This window comes from Anomaloglossus baeobatrachus, chromosome 2 (assembly GCF_048569485.1).
Source record: "Anomaloglossus baeobatrachus isolate aAnoBae1 chromosome 2, aAnoBae1.hap1, whole genome shotgun sequence".
Lineage (NCBI taxonomy): Eukaryota > Metazoa > Chordata > Amphibia > Anura > Aromobatidae > Anomaloglossus > Anomaloglossus baeobatrachus.
Genome location: NC_134354.1, coordinates 502,839,288 through 502,855,304, shown reverse-complemented (window position 1 = coordinate 502,855,304; position 16,017 = coordinate 502,839,288). Strand labels below are relative to the sequence as shown.

General features: G+C 38.5%; 1 protein-coding gene across 6 annotated transcripts in view; it reads left to right on the top strand.

Moving 5' to 3' along the window:
• Positions 1–16,017, top strand: part of DMD (dystrophin) — a 4,177,531-nt gene that overhangs the window by 95,789 nt on the left and 4,065,725 nt on the right. The window lies entirely within an intron of this gene.

The following is a 16,017-nucleotide window of genomic DNA, read 5'->3' as shown; positions in this document are numbered from 1 at the left end:
AATACACCCGATTTTGCCTTTTTTATTTTTCTATGCTAGTCTGTGGTCATTTTAATTACAGGTCTGCAACATTGCAGCCAATTACTAAGCTCAGCGCCAATGCCGAGGTAGCCCAGTGATTGGCTGCATTTGTTACATGTTGTAGATGAGGTATTACTGTTTTCAGCAATACACTTGGGGGGGATGGGGAGGGACAGTGGAGTGGTGGAGCCGGAGTTGCAGGCCATTTGACTAGTAGGTAATGCTAATTACTTTTCATATTTCAATGAGTCACCTGACTGTGATGCAGTTTTAGCAGTCCTCAAAGTTTTATGTTGCATGTAATAACCATGCATGTTATATGTGTAATGCAAAATAAAATGCTTTAAAGGGAACCAGTCACCAGTTTTACCATGTCATCACCTTTAAAAGTATGTAAATGGAGTTCCTACAAACCCTTTATATCATCATAGATGACTGTGATCACTGTGTTGAGGATGTAGGAGATGTCATCCACTTCAATCTGAATAAAAGAGGCAGTGATTAAAGGGATTGGTTGGCACTGAGCAAAATTTGTATTTGCCCATCACATCAGACAGCACAATTTGTATACAGAGTGGGACATTAATAGAACACTTTTATGGAGGTATGCAGCGACACCTATGAGGTTATACAAAGGTAGTAGGCATGGTTTATAACTAGGGATGGTTGAGCCTCCTCGACACTGCTCATTACTCTATCGAGCCATCAGTGTGCTCTGACGTGACCCGAGTACCAAGTATAATGTAAGTGAAAACTAAATTCAGACGCCCGAGGCTTAATTGAGGAACAAGCTGTGGTGAGAACGTTCTCTCATCACAATCTATAAGACAAAACTGGTGAAAGGTTCCCTTTAAAGTGTACCCATTGCAGAAGAAATCACAACCATTCCATAGGTGGTTGTGGCTGTATACCGTTTGTGGTTCAATTAGAAATTATGTGACTAGGGTACTGTTCATATTTATTATGGAGGTTCCATTTGTAGCCTTTATTTCAAGTTTTATTAATATCATCCTAAGCACTATTTTTTCTATTCAAATTATGGCCACCACAACAGAGCTGCAGCAGCTCCCATTTGGAGTATTGGGTGCTGTTGGGAAATGGCAGTATCTGTCAAATGGCAGATGCTGCTTGAAGCTGTGGAAAATGTCTTAGCAACAAATAATAAGATATTTCAATAATTCACTGTGCAATATGAAGAACTAGCCTGTATTATAAATCTCATTATTCTTAGGTATTATCGCTGCATATGACTAATTTAGCAATGAAAAATTTTATACAATTCACTATGAAGAGACGAAATACTTTTTTGGCAAAACATTCCTTGAAAGAAATAAAGAAAAAATGCACTAAAATACGATTAAGTTTTGTTGAAGGCTTATTGTTTACACCCATTGATTGCAAAGATAACATCAGTCTTCCAAAGGTCGTGAAATGCCCAAGGCCAAAACTTTCTTTTTCACTGTTGTCACTAAGATGCAATAACATTGAGACGGAGCATCACTTTAATTTATTAGTGACACATTCTCAATACTTACGTGAAATTATATGGATGACATTAACTTAGTATCACCAAAGTCACAATGTGGAGACATTTTATTATGTAATTCTAGAACAATTACAATTTAGATAATAAAAATAAATAAATCCAGACTGATCTCCATACTTTGCTTATATTCTCTACAATACAAATAAGAAAAAAAAGAATTCTAAATATTTCAGAATTCCTGAAGTTGTTAACAAGTTCCAAACATAGAAATATTATAATGTATTGTGAAATTTAATTTTTGGCTTTACGGACTCTTTGATGCCATCTTTGTACATTATGTTTGTTGACATGATACTTAAATTCTGTAGTTCATTTGGCTCATAATGCATGCAGGTACATGGATCCAATGCTTTGTTAGCAAGGGGATGATTTTTTAATGCATACTAATGCTTGTTTAATCGAGTTATCCAGCAGCTTTTATTACCTGTGGGTACTAAGTGCACTTTCCTCTTTCTTCTTAACAGATTATACTGAATGACTACATCTAGAACAGGATGCAGTAATGCACTTTGTTTGATAATGGCATTGTGTGCACTTTGCATTCTTTCCTCTGCAATTTCTACCTTACTTTTGAAAATGTTTAATTCTGTGCATTGATTACATAAATGTAGTTAATTTTTTTTATCAGAGTGGTCAATTTGAGGTTTTTGCTTCAGTTAAAAATGTCTGTGTATGTATATCTGTCTATCTAAATGTAAGGAGATGGACATATTGCCACGATACCTCTACTACACCAAAGTTGTTGTTATATGTAATATAAAATTTGATAAGTGTGATCCCGTTCATGACCAACGATGTACCTATACGTCATTGGTCGTGTCATGTCCGATCAGTCAACATGTGTAGCTAACGGGCACTGGTGGATCGTAGATCCACCCATGCTTGTTAACTAGTTAGATTGCCGTTAAACTCTGACAGTATGATCTAACACACCAATGAGGATCACTCCATTCCCCCCTGCCATTGGCAGCTCCATGATGCGATCACGGGGTGCAGGTGGATTGTCACGACAGCCGGGAGTCAGCTGATGATCCTTGTTGCTGCCATAACGAAGTTGTTGTGACTGCTGGCAGAGAGTAGGCATTCACAGATCATCAGCATTTCTGCTGTTCAGATGGATGCTGAAGCATGGCTCTGAACAGCAGAAGCAATTGGATTGTGCAGACTTCAAGTTTTCTAAGAGGGCTAATAAAATCAATAAAAATTGTAAAAAGTTTTTAAAAATATAAAAACAACAAAAACCTAAAAGCTCAAATCACCACCTTTTTGCCCATTGAAAATAAAACAAAAAATACACATATTTGGACCAAGTTCAGAAATGTCCAATCTATCAAAATATAAAACCAATTAATCTTCACCCCAGGGCGATTTTCATTATTTCATTCTTTCCTCTCCTTCCAAGAGCCATAACTTTTTTATTTTTCCACCAATATAACTATATAAGGGCTTGTTTTTTGTCTGACGGGTTGTACTTTTGAATTACACCATTAATACTGCCATATATTGTTCTGGAAAGCATGATAAAAATTCCAAGTGTGGTGAAATTGCAAAAAAAGTGCAACTCCACGAATGTTTTTTGTTTTTTTTTTATTTACCATGTTTACTATATGGTAAAGCTGGTCTTGAAGTATGATTAGGCAGGTCAGTACAACTTCATAGGTACCAAAAATGTGTATTTTTTATCTAAGTGGTGAAAAACAAATGTTCAGAAATTTTAAAAAATAAATAAATAAAAATAAATATGCTTTTGTCCCCATTCTCTGACACCTGTAGTGTTCTCACTTTTCGGGATCTGGGGCTGTGTGAGGCCTTATGTTCTACATCCTTATATAATGTTTTCTAATTGTAGTATTTTTGGGATGTTTTGACTGTCTCTTTTTCCAGTTTATTGCAATGTTGTGATGACTAAAAAAACATAATTCTTTGTTTTATTTATTTTTTTGCTATACACTTTATCGATCAGATTAAATGATTTTATATTTTGATAGATTGTCAATTTATGAACTTGGTGATTCCAAATATGTGGAATTTTTTTAAAATTGTTTTATTTTCAATGGGACAAAAAGGGGGTGATTAAAACTTTTATGTTTTTGGTTTTTTTTTCTTATTTTTCAAAACGTTTTTTTACTTTTTTTATTGATTTTATTAGTCCCGTTAGGAGACTTGAAGATGATACAGTCGATTGCTTCTGCTGTACAGAATTGTGCATCAGCACTACTCTGTACAGCACAAATGCTGATCTACTGTGAACATTGACGCTCAGTTACTATGTCATGACAGTGACAAGGGTTATCAGCCGACCCCGTAAGTCAAGACAACCAATTGACAACCCCGTGATCACAACATGGGGCCGCCGATGGGAGTGGCGAAAGATGTGCTTCCCGTCGGTGAACGTTAAATCTCGCTGTCTATGATTCACAGCAGCATTTAACTTGTTAGTAGGCACGGGTGGATCTTTGATCTATCTGTGCCAGTCAGCTGCCCATGTCAGCTGATCAGATCAGCATTATAAGGACACAAATGACCCATGACATACCGGTACGTCATAGGGCATCAAGGGGTTAAAAGAGTTGTACACTACTTAATCTTTTTTAAATAGTCGATTTTGATCTAACGTTCCCATTGCTCGACTGTAAAGATACAATAAATTTTAATATCTGGTTGCCTATAGTCTACATTAACGAGGTGGTCCCCTACTATAGAACCATTTATTAATGGCCCTATAGTAGCATAATAATAATAATAATATTAATAACAAAGATAAAAATCTATTGGACCAGTGTTGTTCTTCTTTACGTAACACTGTGTTTCCCTCCAGTCTCCTGGCAATAACATATGGCTGGTGAGTCTTGTGACCATCGCAGCCAAGGAGGTATCTATCTCTATTTTTATACCACTCTGGGACTATTCAAAAGGTAGAAAACCCCTTTACATTATTGCATTTAAAAAATTATAGACTTTATACTTTTCAGAAAAATGTGATGATGCAAGTGTAATGTGACTATCATGAGGCATTTTTTCCAAGATATATTATTTTCTTTGTATTTTCACTGAATAGCAATTTCACAGAGAAGTTTCAGGTAAATGCCATGGTCTATAGAAATGATTTAACCATTAAAATTGGTTACCCCAAGGTAATGTCTGATCTTTACTTTTGTGGGTAAGATGAAACTATCCCCTCTCTCTTATGCAATTTATTTATTGAAAACCTACTTCATATTTAATACTATTTCCAATTTGAGGAAATTCTAGAGTTATTCCTAAAGGGTCTGGGTAGTTAAAAACCTTGAAGAGCTGTAAGAGACCTATGTCTGGTTTCTCGCCAGATAAGCACACATCCATTTTCACTCAGATTTTCTATCACAATATGTAATTTTTCACTTTTTCTCCTTTCCCATCGAAGCAAACCAGTGAGTTAGCTGTAGCAGATTAGCACATAATTCATAAAATATATATTGCAATATTTTTGGAAAGTATGGGCTCCATTTCTCTGTTACTACATGTGAAATCTAAATCACTTTTAACAGTTATTGTTAAAGAAATGATATGTAGCACATCTCAGTGATATTTCACTTGAAGAAAGGAAAAGCGTCTTAATTGCCAAGTACTAATCACAGATTTCATAATTTTGATACTCGTCCTGATTATCAAGAACGCTTCTGTTATTATAGCAAAATGCATAAAAATGTAGAATGTCGATCTTGAAGTTTTAATATTATATACTTTACTTCTCCATATTCTTATAGAAAAAAATCTATTTTGTGGTGTTTTCTTCTGTATTAAAAAGCTAAAGCAATACTATGGGTCAAAGCAACTTCTTTTATGCTTAATGGGGCCTAAGGTCACATTTACAAAATCATGTTTATTAGATATTTCTATGTGAATTTTGTAACTGATTTGCTGTGTTATATGAGTTCATTACTTGATTAATTAGTATTCTTGTTCCTTCTTGACACAAACAGCATAAAATATGAACACTTTAATACAGACATTAGGTGAATGACTTAAAATTATTCGGGACTTATTTTTCATCAGAAAGCAAAACAAATATCTAAAGTATTGCTTCACATCTGTGCTATTATTTAAATCCTTCTTTTAAAGGAATAAAACAATGAAAATAATAGCAGAGTTGTGTCCTACACACTATAAACACCAATGATGCCAACAAATCCCAGTGAGTGTTTTATGGTCCTATTGTCACCCTCCGCTTCTGGGGGGCACAGAAGCAAATTAGGGAGGCAGCTCCAAAATGCAGTTAGAGAAAACCCATAAGAGGGCAATAGTGCACACGAAAGAATAGTTAGCTAATCAAAGTCTTACACCAGGATGTCTCGTCAGTAATAGGGAGAAAGCAAGTCATTAACAGGTGGAAGCAAGGGGTCAAAAACCAGGAAGTAACTTCAGAGGTTGAAGGGCAAAACAAAGCCAAAGTTGGGAATTGTAACCAAGGTCAGTAGCCGGGAGATCAAAGTACATACAAAGAAGGTAGAGACACGGGACTGGGAGTCAGACAGACAGGACTAAGGACACAAAGGATGGAACCGGGGTCAGGAGCATGGGAAGGACAACCGGTACAGGAAGGACACAGGTCAGGAAGAGGTAGCAGGGAGACAAGACAGATCAGAGCTAGACTCACAGGAACCAGTAGCACTATGCAGAGCAGTAACTATTATTAGTGGCATCCCAAAGGTAGTAGAACCAAGACATAACCTGTGTGTTCCAGGTTGGAATGCACCCCCACTGGGACCTTGTTATGTGGCTCATCCTGTAAAGAGTATAGCTGTGCGTTTCAGTTTTGAACATTTTATTATTATGCAAATTGGGCAGGAGGCAGTGCTTTGGCTCATAGATGACAGAAACACGTAAACATGTGCTCCAGATTGGCATGCTAGATGAATATGTAGGCCAAACAGATGGTGGTATTCCGACATGCATGAGAACAAAATAGGTAATCACATGAGCAACCTTGGAAGTAGTGGGACAATGCATTCCAGGGTGATACGTGCTAGTCGGTTCATGATTGGATGATCAGTGTACTAGAGATGCACACCATACAGGAAGTGGTCTACACGTGCCTGTAGGATATCATGTATGATGGTGTACTCAAGTACTTGACACATCAAGGGGCTTCTCACCTCTTAAGGTTGGACATTGATTGGTGCTTGCAAGGGGGTGTGGCACCCTTTTTCAATTAGGTGGGTTCATAAGACAGGCCATTAATGTACTATCAGTCTAGGAGTGAACAACTGGGTCTCAATATAGGTTTAAATGTGTGAGCAGTAGCCCTATTTTCACAAATCAATTTCCCCTGATGAATCCTGGCAGAGAAAACATGTTGGGAGGCTAAGAGGTGTATGTAGGGCCCTAGAGATTCTAGTGTCAGCTGTGGACTGCCCTTGTGAAGGTGGGACTCTTGATATCACAGGAGTCAGTGTGTTATATACCTCAGGGTGTTATGGTTCCCATTTCTGGGGATCTGCGTGTCTCCATATTCTTTGCTGTGGTCTGGCTATGCTATATCTTGGTCCCAGGTCTGTGTGGTGCTGGAGACTATGTTCTGAGTCCATGCTACTGAGCTTGTGCGAGCGCTGGAGACTAAAGGCTACTTTACACGCCACGATATCGGTCCCGATATCGCTAGCGTGGGTACCCGCCCCCATCTGTTGTGCGACACGGGCAAATCGCTGCCCGTGCCGCACAACATCGCGCAGACCCGTCACACATACTTACCTGCCCGGCGATGTTGCTGTGACCGATGAACCGCCTCCTTTCTAAGGGGGCGGTCCGTGCGACGTCACAGCGACGTCACTGAGCGGCCGCCCAAAAGAAGCGGAGGGGCGGAGATGAGTGGCCGGCACATCTCGCCCACCTCCTTCCTTCCTCATAGTGGCTGGGAGGCAGGTAAGGAGAGGTCCTCGTTCCTGCGGCGTCACACATAGCGATGTGTGCTGCCACAGGAGCGACGAACTACATCGTTACTGCTGCAGTAATAATAATCGAGAATGGACCCCCATGTCACCGATGAGCGATTTTGCACGTTTTTGCAACGATGCAAAATCGCTCATCGATGTCACACGCAGCAACATTGCTAATGCGGCCGGATGTGCGTCACAAATTTCGTGACCCCAACGACTCCGCATTAGCGATGTCCCAGCGTGTAAAGCCCCCTTTAGTCCTATCTTGGAGCCACTGCACATGTCCGGGTGACATCATCGCTGACACGAAGTCACATGTCTCTGACACATTCTAAGCCGATTGGCCGCTGGTCATGTGCTTATGACGCTTTGCTCTGTGATAGGCCAGCGTGACGTCATTGCTGACGATTCTCACAGCGGATTGGCTGGTGTCCTCCATCTTGGATGAGGCACAGAGTCTATATAAGATTGCACGCTGCTCGGCGCTCAGTCCTCTTGGTTCCTGCATAGGAGTAGACACTTTGTGCATGTCCCTTGCGGCACCTATTGTCTATATAGGTGAGCGTTATCGGTAGGGTAACGCTCTTGTACGTTGCAGCTTATACTGTGGTCCGTATCCTCGCACCTTAGTGGAGCGGACATAGGCAGGTGCTTGCTGCACATGGTCTGACTGGGCCTTGTGGTTCTACTCTGAGGTGAACGCTATCGGTAGGGTAGGGTAGCGCTCCTGTACCTTTCAGCCGTACTGTTCTCCGTGTCCTCGCACCTTAGTGGAGCGGATATAGGTAGGTTAGGTGGTCGTAGCCTTCTAGGGTAATGCTCTACTACGCTGCCTCCTGCAGCAGTCCGTATCCTCACACACTAGGGGAGCGGTCATAGGCAGGAGATTCAAGCTAGCAGCATTGCTGCTGTCCATATCCTTGCACCACAAGTGGAGCGGACATAGGTAGGTGCTATATTGCACACACTACACTTAGTCTCTGTGACGGTTAACTGAGACAGGTGCTTTCACGCTCACAGATTGTGAGACTTCGTTACACTTTTATGTTGTATTCCTCACTCTTTTGCATTTCCACTCCTATGTTATGCTAAGAGGTAGTCGCTGTGACTTAAACAGTATACGCCGCTATTGGTCTTGGTGACATTGTGACGTAACAGTGTCAGTACCGCTTTGGTGGTACAGGTTTCCCCTATCCTCTGCCCTACTCTGCAGCAGAGCTCTGCACAGTGGACCCTGACTGATTCCCTTATTATCTGACAGCCCCGTAACATTGGGATAGTGCATGAAACCTGGAGGATAATCGACACTGTGATTATCGTATAGACACCAGACCACATGAGACCTCTACTGATGGGTAAGACCGTTTCAATTATTTCATCAATATCACTACTGTGGTCCATGTTCTCACTCATCTTTATTGATATTACCACAATGATATATATGCCCTGAGTGTTACTAACATGACATTGAAGGATCAATTACCATTTTAAAGCTTCTTCTGGGTCTATATTTGTTGTGATGGTTAAAACTATCCCTAATATAGGATGTAGTTTTAACCATGACTATGACCTAGGACATATGTAATGAGATCTTAGTAGATAGATGATATGAACTATATTATTATCCTTGACCTGTAGGGCTCTAGCATCTCTTTTTGGGCTGATTTAGAGATTGTGAGCCAGGAAAGATATAATTAACAATCATCTATATGTCTGCTTAGGATGATATAAGAGTGGAATTTTCTAAATATAAGGTGCTTTTTTTTTTACTATGAATTTGAACTTTATTCACTAAGGCACTTTATTGTGTGTGTTTTTCTTTTTAATTAGTAATATTAAAATGTGTGTTTTATTATGATTCCTCAATTGCTGGTATAATTATTTAGTGAAGCATTTGAACAATACTGACAGTATTTGTTGGACTTGCTGTTATTATTTAGGATATATTCACAAATGGCTTAATTCTATGAGTGAGGACTTGCACCCTTGGGTTATAAATCAGATGAGGGCTATCTGATGTTTTATCAGACACCACTCGGTCTAATGTCATAGTAGGGGCAGTGCTGATCATGCAGATTGAGAAAAAAATCAGCATGCTGCAAGTGGCAGCACAAGTCAGGCGGCATGCACCCATTCAAGTCTATGTGTGGGTGATCGGTCTGCACTCGAATGACATCGGAGTGCAGTCTGATTTCTTCGGACTCAGAGAATGGAGAAGATGGAGAAATTTTGTTCTTCATTTTTTCCTCACCTGTGCTATGAGTCTTTCATGTAAGAGAATCAATCACACCAAGCTGACATTGATCAGACGGATCAGAGTTTGTTCGCAATGTCATTTGCATAATCATCCCTATTCTTTCTTATGAGAGAATACACAGTGGTGTTACCGCAGACTTATAGCCAGCTACATATCTGAATGTGGTTACTTTTTGAGCAAGAGAATAGATTTCTGCAACTCCTATTTAGAAAAATAAGAAAATCATATGCATTTCTGCTACATATGACTCTGACAAGTAATCTTGTGATATTAGAAATTTGTATTAAATGACCAAATATAATTGTCATATGTACTTATTAAGAGTTTAAACTACTGAAAAGAGTTAAATATAAAATAAAATTTTCATTTCTTATTTAAAGCAGAGTCCTGGTATTATTTAGAATCTTGGAGAACTTGGAGTTTATAGTCATTAATCTGGGAAGTAAATGCCTCGTTGGCAGTAATTAGTCAGTTTTATTGTCTTAAGCTGCTGTAAAAGTCATATGTAACAGCTTAAATAAAGGCTTATGTAAAATTCTAAACCAAGCTATTCACACTGCTCAGTTAGATAGCTCTAGCATTTTTTTATTGGTTAAGTCTAGCAATGTGATTTTCGATATATGACTAAGAAGGATTTATAACTACCAGGCAATATCCTTCGTAAAACAAAGATTGCCTTTAAAAATCTGTATCTGCCTTTAAAAAAATGTCACTTCATATCCAGCCCTTATAACAATGCATCGTGACATATACTGAGATTGAAATAAACAGGATGTAACTTTAGATCCTCTATGAGGCAGAAAGAAAAGAAAAAGTAAGTGCTAACAGTTATTCTAATCAGTTCAGTTTCTAAATCTGTTCCGACCTTAGGCAATATGACTCTCATATATATTTTATCTTCATGTTCAGCATATCAGGAGACTCATTATCTGGCCATTCCATATCCGCCGGTTAAATATTCAAGTTAAGACATCTCAATTAAAATATCCTTTATTTTACAAAACAGCAATTATTACCTTTTTACCCTAGAAATATTCTGGGTTTTAACCCTAGAACGCATACCTGGTGCCTCGCAGGCCTGCTAGGTCACTTGTTTTCTATTGTAGATTTCTATGGTTGTGCGTTCTAGAGTTAATGACCAGTGCAATTTTTCACCTATTTTCAACAATGCTAAAAATTGATTTTTGTTTCTCTTTTCATTATTGGCCTTTCATTATGTTTTTGTCACTTTCAAACATTTTTTTAACAATTCAAAGCAGGCAACATAATGAAGTGATCTATTGTGCCAATTAGCCCCTCGATGGCTCCAGCTAGAGTAAGTAACGGCATAAGGACACAAAGTCTCTCTTCTCCGCCACAGTTGTTAATATTATCTACATCCTGAAGACATAGATACTGTTAAAAGCGTTATGACCCGATGCCAGAATTGCCAGATGGCCAGTCTGGCATTGGTCCAGATGGTAGGACACTTTAATAAAAAACGCTGCAATACAAGACTTACTCTATAAATAGGAGAGACAATGTTTCATGTACTAACAAACCCCTTTATATGTCCCTAAACCATAATAGCTGGTTTGCTGTACAACACTAGCAAGTGATCCATAAAATTAATGATCCTGACAACAAGGTTGATTGGATGACTCTTGATTGCGGAACTTACTCTTATCCTTATATGTTGCTTTTTTCATTTTTTTTGAGGTAAAAAACTCTGTATCTAGATAAGGCTAAGTTCACATGTCCTGTATTGTCCATTAGAACGGATTCTGCAGAGATCCAAAATGATGTCTGACAGATGCGGGTTTTTCTAACATGGGAGTCTATGGAGAACAGATTTGTTAACGGATTACTGTTTATCTTCCATTTGAAACGGATCCTATAAGACAAAACTGAATCCGCTACCAATGCAACAATAACGGATGACAAAATAACAATCCGTTAATTGATCCATTCTTCATAGACTTCAATGTTAAAAAAAGGATACAGCAAACATCAGTTATTTAACAAAGGATAAAAAAGTCGTGTTTGCAGACATTTTTTGGCAATGCTGTCTGCAGGATTCATTCATTGGCCTCAAATACTAGGAGCTTGGTAATGAAATATAACTTTTATTAAGATTTTCTAAAATATGAACCTAAAAGGTCCGTCAGGACACCTCTAGGTGTAAAAAAGTGCATACAAAATGACATATTTGCCAAAGGACTAATATGTAGTGGCCAAAATAATATTGCCACTGTCAAATATACTGCATTTCGTCTGTGGTTATATTAATATTAAACCGGATAGAATTTTATCCCCTCAATCATGGACAATGAAAGAAATCTTTTTAATGATGGTGCACCCCAATAAGCTTATCTAGGAAAGATTAAATTCCTGGATAGTAAACTGAAAATATAGAGCAGTGTCAGTTTGGGGCTGGGCTTCAAAGGAGACAGTAATTTTTTACTATGTGCTGGAATAATGTGGTATTGCTGTGTATAGTACAAGCGATCAGACAACTGCAAGTTCAAGTCCTGTAATGGAACAAATACATTTAAGAAAAATAAAAGAACATGAAAAATGATCAAACAAATTAAAAAATATATAGTTCAAATAAACCCGCTCTTCCCCAATTAAATAAAGATAGTAAAAAAAATGTAGAAAATACATCTTTGTGGTATTGCCACATCCAGAAAAGTCCAAACTAGCAAAATTTGAGAACAATTAACCCAATCAATAAACGCTAGTGATGGGCGAACACTAAAATATGCAGGTTTGGATTATTCATCTCGAATATTTCATACTATTCGTGTATTCCTCACTAGTAATGAGAAAACCCGCAGATACTCGGGATCGGCAGGTTCAACTAGATTTAAAAAAACAACCCAGTTAGGGCCTGGAATTAATTTTGGATATCTGGTCAGATGCCAATTCCTATAAAAGTCTATGGGGACCTGAATCATTCGCTTTAAAATCGTGGTAAAAATAGCTAGGGGGATTAAGGCAGGTGCGTTATATGTACCAGTTTCTGCGTGGCTGTAACACTACTTCCAGGGACACTCATTAACCTCATGCATATGCATTGCTTCCTACTCCCACCAGCAGTTTTAGCATCTGTGATTGGTTGAAGTCAGACTATGCCCCCATCCTGTGTGACGACGTGCATGACTGTTTGCAATCACAGACACTGTGTGTGTGTCTATATTGGAGTAAAAATAAGTAAATTAATGAAAAAAAATGGCATAGGGTCCGCCCATAATATGACACCCAGCACGGATAATGCATACAGCTATAGGCCCCAGTCGTATGCTTATCTTGGCTGTATATAATAATAAAAGGTACTGCATGCAGCTTTTAAATAAATTAATAATTTTTTTTTTTAAAAACTGTGTGCGGTCCCCCCAATTTTGATACCCAGCCATTATAAAGCTGACAGCTGGGGGCTGGTATTCTCAGGCTGGGAACGCCCATGATTATTGTCCCCCCAACCTAAAAATAACTGCCCGCTGCCACATAGAATTGTCACATCCATTGGATGTAACAATTCCAGGACTTTATCTGGCTCATTCCTACTGCCCTGGTATGGTGGTAATCAGGTAATAAGGGGTTAATGAAAGCTCACAGATGCCACTAAGCTTTAGATTAGTAATGGGGAGGGTCTATCACACACTCATTAATAATCTGTAAGTGAAATGAAATAAGCACAAACACCAAAAAATCCTTTATTTTAAATTAAATACAAAAAAACACCCTCATTCACCCCTTTATAAACCCCAAATACCCAGTTTAGATGTAATCCATGCAAGGTCTCACGATGATTCTGGCTCTGCTACATACATACTGGAGTCACAGCACACAGGCACAGGACATCTCCGCACGCTGTGGCTTCAGACAGAGACTTACTGAGCCGCATCGATGAGAGGTGACGTCACTCAATTTATTTCTGGATTACATCTAGAGGTTCCCACGGTACCCCACCTGTGACCACAGATAAACTGACCTCCGGTGACCTCATTGAAATCAGTGACCTCACCTCAATTTAAAGGGGTATTCCAATCTCCAAGATTCTATCTCAATATATAGTAGGTGTAATAATAATAATAATAATAATATTAGGAAGTGCTTACGATCAGAAATGTAGCATAGTTCTCCATCAGCTATGCCACTTACCTCTGTGCAAGGCATTTCAGCTTAGATGTCCAAGGTTATGACCACTCATACAGTGACAGCTGGTTGCTTGTGGTCTTAACTATGGATAGCTAAGCTGCAATGCCTTGCACATGAGGCAAGTGACATAGCTAATCAAGAGAACAAGACTACATTTCTAATAGAAAGAATTTGCTGAAATTATTATTATAAGGCTGGAGTAACACTTGAGTGTGACTCTCGTAAGACTCGCACTGCAGTACCCGGACTGGCCGGAGGATCTCTTCACAGGAGCTTGTCAGCTTCATGTATTTCTATGCCGCTGACATACTCCTGTCAGGAGGGCCACCATCAATTATGGCGATGTGATGTCATCCTCACGCGAGTTACTCCCAAGTGTGATTCCAAGTTTACACCTACTACACATGATATAATCTTAGGATGGGAATACACGGCAGGACGGTATTAAATAGGGGAGATCTAGGTGATGTATATAAATCTGTTCATATATCAGGATATCTTAGGTTATTAATCATTAAAATCTAGACCTATTTAAAATAAGAGAGAATATGTATCTTAATGAATATGCTCAGACTGAATCTGTGGAAGAAAGATTCAATGCTATTTCAAAAGTACTCACATTTATTAGACAAAATAAAAGACGATACTGCCAGTTAATATGACTATAATTACCGAAACTTAGTGATTTAGTACACCAACAACATATTCTCAAGTCACAGATTGCCTTCCCTGTGGCTGAATGCGCTCTCTATTATTTCATCTGTGTCTAATCAGCGGAATTGACTGGCAGAAAACTCTGCACTGGATATAATCAGCGTATACCTGGAATGAAAGTAAATGACATTCATGGAAAAATACATCAACACAAACCCTGTCCACAAATGGAAAATTTCACATTGCGAAGTTAGCAGGCATTTTTAATTATGTAGACACCATAACCAAAAGCAATGTGTTCTATAATTATGTTTCCTTGTTTTTAGCAATCTGACCTGAATTTGCTTTGATAATAATGATTGGACTGTATTTTTCTATGTCTACTGAATTTTCTGTTTTTGCTTCTATGGACTACCAGAGCCCCACTCCAGCTCATATTTTGCCAAGTATTTTTAGCAGTATTTACCAAGTGAAACACATGTTGTAGTGGGGCTCTGATGGTCTGTGCATGGGGGTATCTTCCTTATGGGTAAGCTTTGCAATCTTTGCTCTTTAACCCCTTCTTACCTTCTTTGATGGGTTTCATTGATAGTTATCTGGGAGCCTTTTTGCAATTTAGCTCTCTTTGATCTCCCATTACCCATTGTGAATCCCGAAGGTGTAGTGTGTTACATATATACGGAGACATAGTCCCTTTAGGCAAATATTATAAAAAATAAAAAAAAAAGTTGATTTTGTTTTCCCCATTAACCCTGTATCTACTGGGATGAATTTTTGATTAGTATTTACCTGGGAGATTTATTTATTCTTACCTTTTTCTGGACCCCTTACTAGTCACTGACACTTTTGGAACTGTGTATACTAAAAAAACTAAGAAGAAAATAATATGAACATATACCCTGCTGTAACTAATTAAAAGCATAATGCTTATAAATGAACATATTATATAACACTATTTTTGAGACAAAAAGGGTAAGGCCATCCCACCGCAACAAGGTGTACCCAATTGGGACATTACCTACACTCTTTAAAACCTCACCATGTGTCAAGAGACATCAATATGAATAAGGACAGAGAGTGGCTGGGTCCCAACTGGACACACAGCCATGGGAAGCATGGAATGAAATGCCCAGCTCACTAAGAAGTGGGCCGCACCCTATTTGTACAAAAAAGTGAGCCAGAGTATGAGAGGTGTACATGTAACTTGTAAGCTCATGTTCACACTGGCCATAAGAAACCAAAGAAGAAAATAATATGAGCATATACCCTGCTGTAACTAAATAAAAGCATAATGCATATGAATAAACATAGGGTACTTAGTAAACACTATTTTTGATCAAAAAAGCATAAAGCCATCCCACCACGACAAGATGTACATTAACCTGTAATATCCTTTCTTGGATATTTTTAACAATTCTGTTTTTTCATGTGTAATTTATATGTGTTAAGAAAATATTTTTGTAATTTATCATGAGTCAAAA